General features: G+C 40.7%; 1 pseudogene; it reads left to right on the top strand.

The window, feature by feature from the left end:
• The first annotated feature begins 1,579 nt into the window (after window positions 1–1,579).
• LOC119426869 lies at window positions 1,580–5,831 on the top strand (annotated as a pseudogene).
• Window positions 5,832–6,298: the final 467 nt, after the last annotated feature.

Genomic DNA, 6,298 nt, shown 5'->3' with positions numbered 1-6,298 from the left:
AAACAGCCACTGGCCAAAAGGATGGCCCAGCACAGAAGATCAACATCATCAGGCCAGGACTCTGCGGTCTACACTCATCTCCAGGCCAGCGGTCACGCTTTCAGGGATGAAGATGTTCACATCCTGGACAGAGAGGAACGATGGTTTGAGAGAGGAGTAAAGGAGGCCATCTTTGTGAAAAGAAATCGTCCATCGTTAAACAGGGGTGGAGGCCTCTGGGTTCAACTGTCCCCCTCTTACAATGCTGTGATTGCTAGTATCACTCAGCCCTCTGTGAACAGTAAACAGCCATCAGTGTGCTAATGATCCATTGTTATGCTGATGGTCCTTCTTGAGCATGTGATCAGCTGGTTTTGGTTGTCAGCAGCAAAACTGGTTGATCCACTCTGAGAAGGTGCTATTTAAGAGACTGAGCTGAATACAGCTCCTCAGACTGAGGAAGTCTCTCGGATGAGAGACGAAACGTTTCTACATTTTTTTGTTGATTTGCTTTGTTTTGTTTTTTTTTTGAATGTCCAGAGGACCAGATTTAACTTTTTTTAGATTTTTCTACCTGGATTATTGAGCATGCATCAGGATATGATAACAGATAAGTTTTTTTATTTTATTTTAATAGGTTAATAAGTTTTTAAGTAGGTAAGTGACAAAGTTAAATAGATAAATAAAATTAAATTATCAGTATGGCCAAAGCAAGAACAGAAAATGTGTAGTAAGATATCAACTATGAATTTACCTCTGAACAAAGAAGAACAAGCAGCTTAAGTACAGGGAGGACATATTAACTCAGCGGCGTCATTAAGAGCATCTCCAAGCTTCATCACATTATTTTTGTTGCAAAAAAATTAATAAAATAATAAATTTAAACTAAAACTATGAAGACCAGTCTCAAATGTTGTCAACAAATGCATCAGGATATGCATTCTATTAAAAATAGCTAGGCCCTTAAATACTCCATGATTTATATTTAAAATAAAGTGTGTATGAAAGAACTAGAGCTAAATGTATTAAAAGTTTCTTCAAAAAACTTTCTGACATTTGACAGTTGTGTTTATCTCAGATACGTAAAATGTTACCAGGGTGAGCATGAAAATATTTTAGTCAAACACTGAAAATGATAAGTTCAAGATAAGACAAGTTAAGTAAATCAGACTTACAGACTTCTTCCTAAGTGCTGGTATCTCTTCTACCTGATAGGAGGTGACGTTTACTTCACCTTTTGTTCAGACGCTATAAAGATGCTCAGCTCTGAGTGACACCGTCCTTCACCTCAGCGCATTGACTGACTGCTGTCGGACATTCAGAGCTGTAAGTACTAGAGATGAAACATGAAATTTGTTTTTGTCTGCTTGAGTCTGGGAGGCTACATCAACAGACACTCCAACACTTACTCAGGTTGTAACGGTGTGGTAGTTAAATTCAGTTTTTAAATCATAGAGAGTTTCAAGCATGGAAACGGGACAGTATGTTCAATGGTAAATCCAGGCCTTATTGTGCTGGAGTCGTTTTGTGCAGAGGCTGTGTGTTATGAAGTGCATGTTTCAGATCATCCTGTGTCACAACTTTTATCTGTTTCAGAACAATGAGCAGAAACTTTTAGTCCAGAAATGAAGAGCTTCGCAGAGGAGACAGTCTTGTTTCCAACGATGGCCAGTGGAAAGCTGTTTTCCAGGTGAACAGTGTGTGATGAGGATCCTGATCTTCAGGCCTGTCGCAATAAACAATAAATCAATTAATTGCATGATAAATGAAAATTATCTACCTCATTTTCATTTATCAGCTTTATCGTTTCTTTGTGTCTCTCTTTCTACTGAAGACACTGGATGACAGAAAGCTCAACTCCGGTGCTCGTCACTGACCCCTCCCTTTCTCTTGAAAATCCATTTTAACTGTCCAAAATCGCGTTTTTGGACAGTTAAAAGCAGCTAAGCTGAGAAGCTAAGCTAACAGCCTGACCTCGGGGAAAAAAACCTCCGTCTTGTCGAAGCTCCAAAATTCCCGGTTGAAACCCATGCTTTCGAAATGAAGCTGAGAACTTGTTTACTGAATTTTTATTAAAAGTTTTGCGTGAAAAATGCTATGCTAAAGAGCTCAAACCACTCCGAGCGTCCGTCATTTTGAGAACCAAAGAGAGACAGCCCAGGTCACGTCAAGAGGTCTCCCTCCTATTTTTTTTTAAGAGACACGCTGCTCGCTCCCTCACTATCCATCCTTTGGTTCAAACGGTCTTATACTGCCATCCAGTGGTCAAAAAAGGTACTACACTCAAAACAAATTAACCAACACGTCTTCTTAAACAGTATTATCGTTTATTGCAATAATTTCTGACACAATTAATTGCACAGCAAAATTTGTTATCGTGACAGGCCTACTGATCCCGAGGTCGTCTTTCAGAACAACCTCAAACTGGTTTCTCTTAAAGTTATATGACCTAAACAATGACCACTTAAATCTTTACATTCACTGTCATGGACACTTAACTACTCACAGTTTGATAAATGCTTACACATTTTTTAAAGCTTTCGATAAAGAAAAACATATTCATAAAATTATGTTTGTTTGATTATGACACGTTTAAAACATGAATAATTTTATTTGCAAATGTTTTTATGAAATTGTGTGAAATGTTTTAGCATATTTTCCCACCTTTGTTTTCAGAAAGGACTCAGTTTAAGATACTGTACACCACATCTCTTGTGTGGTACATGTGGTGGAATGAAATTGTGTACACAGGGTCCCAGTTACATCCAGCAAAAGTATAAAATGTAAAAGAAAAACAGTAATAAGATCTAAGATATGAACTAAGAAAAGCATTAAATAAAAATATGCTAAGCAGTAGTAGTATACACACACAATCAGAACGTATGCGTGAATGAATACGCAATGTTTGTGATTGGATATTTAAGTAACAACACACAAAAGCTGCACTTTTGTGAGACGAGTTCAGTGTCAGCCAGTTCGCCTGTTTTACAAGGTTAATTTATTATTGTTCTCTGTAATTAACAAATTCTACTTCAGTGACTGAGTTGTGATTATTAAATGATGAATAAATTAATTAACGTGTTATTGGTCAGTAAACTGACTTAGCACCCTATTTTAATGAGCGCAAAAATAAGTAATAATAATAAGTGTTATGTGTGTTGTCATCATTGTATGTTCCCATACAACGGCAAAATTAGTTCTCTGCATTTAACCCATCGCACCTGGGATACACCCAGGTGGAGCGGTGGGCAGCTATGTAAGCGCACGGGGAGCAATTAGGGGTTGGATGTCTTGCTCAAAGACACCACTACATGTGGGAATGGCTGAGGATTGAACCTGGGGCTTTTGGGTCCCAGGTCGGCTGCCCTACCTCTACCCCACCTCGGCCCCCAAAGTGTAGTAAAGTGAGGAGAAAGTTTCACTTTTCTTCTTCCATCACTCACATCTGATAAATCTACGGTACCCTTTAGTGAATGATTACAACACACAATTTGTCAGATTAAAAAAAACAACTTTTTATTGGCTCTGTTCAGTCAGTGTCTGAGACCTATATCCTGGATGGATGGGAGGGGTTTCTTGATGATCTTCTCTGCCGTTCTCACCACCCTCCTCAAATCCTTCCAGTCTGCATCCAGGCAGCTTCCTTCCCAAACTAAGATGCAGCAAGTTATGATGCTCTCGATGGTTCCTCTGTAGAATGTCGTGAGGACACGAGGTGGGAGGTGTGATCTTAGCAACCTAAGGAGGAAGGGCAGACGTTGCTGGACTTTCTTCACTAAGGACCCAGTGTTTCTTTTCCAAGACAGCTGATTGGTAATGTGCACCCCCAGGAACCTGGTGCTCTCCACCACCTCCACCTCTGTGTTGTTTATAAGAAGGCATGTGATGTGATTTCGTTTTTCTGAAGTTAATAATGAACTCTCTTGTTTTGTTGACGTTCAGAACCAGGTTATTTTCCCCACACCAGTTAACAAGTGTGCCACCTCTTCCCGATATGCCTGATCCTTGTTGTTGCTAATCAGGTCCACAACCATGGTTTTGATATTTGATGATGTTGTTGGTCTCAGACCTGGCAACGCAGTTGTAGGTCAACAGGATAAAGAGAAGCGGACTCAGAACATAGCCCTGGGGGACGCCCATGCTCAGACTGATAATGGAGGAGGTGTTCCTCCCCACTCATACTGACTGTGGTAAGTTAGAGAGGAAGTCAAGGATCCAGTACCTGAAGGTGGTGTTGAAGCCTAGAGAAGGAAGTTTTCTGACCAGGTGCTGTGAGATGATTGTGTTGAATGCTGAGCTGAAGACCATAAACAGCATTCGTACATGGGTGCTCTTTCTCCAGGTGTTGCAGGCTCAGGTGGAGTGCTAAGGTGATGGCATCCTCTGTTGAGCATTTGGAGCAGTAAGCAAACTGGAATGGGTCAAAGGAGGGTGTAAGATTAGAGTTGTGTTGCTCAACAAGATGTTCAAAGCACTTCATCGTGATGGGCGTATGAGCCACGGGGCGATAGTCATGTAGGCTGGGGTTTGTTTTTTAGGTACTGGTGTGATTGTGGCTGCCTTGAAGGAGGAGGGAACGATGGCTTGCTTCAGTTGTTAAAAATGTCTGTGTCAGCACAGGGGCGAGCTGGTCTGCACATTCCTTGAGTTCCTCTCCTAGTGTGTTGTCAGGTCCTGCTGCTTTCCTGGTGTTTATGTTTTTCAGTGTCCTGCAGACCTCCACTGTTTCGAGACTCAGGGACGGCTCGTCAGGTGGTGGGCATTCCTTCATTGCTGGGGAGTTGTTTTGTGCTTCAAACCTGCCAAAATATTTGCTGAGTTAGTTTAGGAACTTCGTTATGTCATTGAAAGGCATTTTGTTGTCAAAAAAAAAAAAAGAAAAAGAAACCGTCCAGATGACCTAACTGAACATCGTTGGATTTTTTTTTTACCTAGATTTTTGAGCAAGAACTTTGACATTGTGTTGTTCTTATAAGTAGAGATTGTCTAGATGCCTCACCACATGCTCCTGGTGTTGGCTGAATCATGGAGAAAGCTCTGCACCTTCATAGAATGGGCGCGTTTTGCTTTATGGCATGGTTTAGGTTGGCTCTGGCTATTCTGAGAGCAGTGTGCTCTCCAGACTTGAACGCAGTGTTCGGTGTTTTAAGCGTGACCTGCACCTCCTCCATCATGCATGGTTTGCAGATGACCCAGGACGTGAAAGTTCTCATGGTACTGACACCTTTCATGCACTTTTGGATGTATCCAGTCACATACTCGTTTATGCATACATTCTAATTGTGCGTTGCTGCTGCTTTGAACATGGTCCTGTCAGTGCATTCAAAACAGTCTTGAAGAGCTTCCATAGCTCCCTCTGATCAAACTGTTTTATGGTTTGTCCCTGAGTAGCATGGGCTTGTATGCTGAAATTAGCCTGACAGAGCAAAGATCTGAGAAGCCTAGGTGTGGTTGGGGTGTAGGCTTTGATTTAAAGTTAATCAAAGTCCTGTTTACTTCAATTGTGTTGATTTTACAGGCTCCAAACATGATTTAATCTTTTTTTGTGATCAGTCAAAAGTGTCCGTTTCTCCTTTTAGGCTGATGGCAACCTTGTCATCAACACCTGGAAGTCTGCGTGGGAGTCAAACACTGCAAGATCTGATGTAGTTCGTCTGTGCATGCAGGACGATTGCAACCTGGTCATGTACAACCAACATGGCACCCCAAGGTGGCAGTCCAACTCTCACAACTCTGCTTTTGGCATGTGTCATCTTCAGCTCACTGATGATGGAAAACTGCTTGTGTACGGGGACGCTTCAGAACTCTGGAGCTCCGCCCATTCCCAAGGAATAATGGGGGGCAGTCTGTAGTTGCTATGTCACCTATTGAAATAAAACTTCCTGAGAAACTTAGGTTTTTGTGTCTGTGTTACAAAGATGAGCACTTTAAACAAAAGTTTAACTAAAGGAAGGTATAGAATACAGGACTAGTTCAACAAATTGATACTGGTACTGTACTAATAATTTTTTTCTTCCAAATAGTTTCACTTTTTATCCCTAGTATCAGACTAGTGACTGACATGTCCACTAGTTGATGAGTGCGATTAAATCTGGTCTTGCTAGTTAACTAAACTTGGTTTAAACTTAATAAATTATCCTTAAACTTAGATAAAACCATGATGTTCAGTAATAGAAAGATAATTGTCAATGTTCTATTTAAAGTCGAGGGTGTTCAGATTTGTAGAGTTAGTGAGGTGAAGTTTTTGGGTGTTATCATTGATGAAAAGCTGATATTGAAACATCACATAAATCATGTAAGAATAAAAATAGTTCAATCT

Source organism: Nematolebias whitei, chromosome 20, assembly GCF_014905685.2.
Source record: "Nematolebias whitei isolate Nwh7 chromosome 20, NemWhi1, whole genome shotgun sequence".
In the NCBI taxonomy this organism is placed as follows: Eukaryota; Metazoa; Chordata; class Actinopteri; order Cyprinodontiformes; family Rivulidae; genus Nematolebias; species Nematolebias whitei.
Note: the sequence above shows the minus strand (reverse complement) of the source record. Positions and strands in the feature narration are given on the sequence as shown.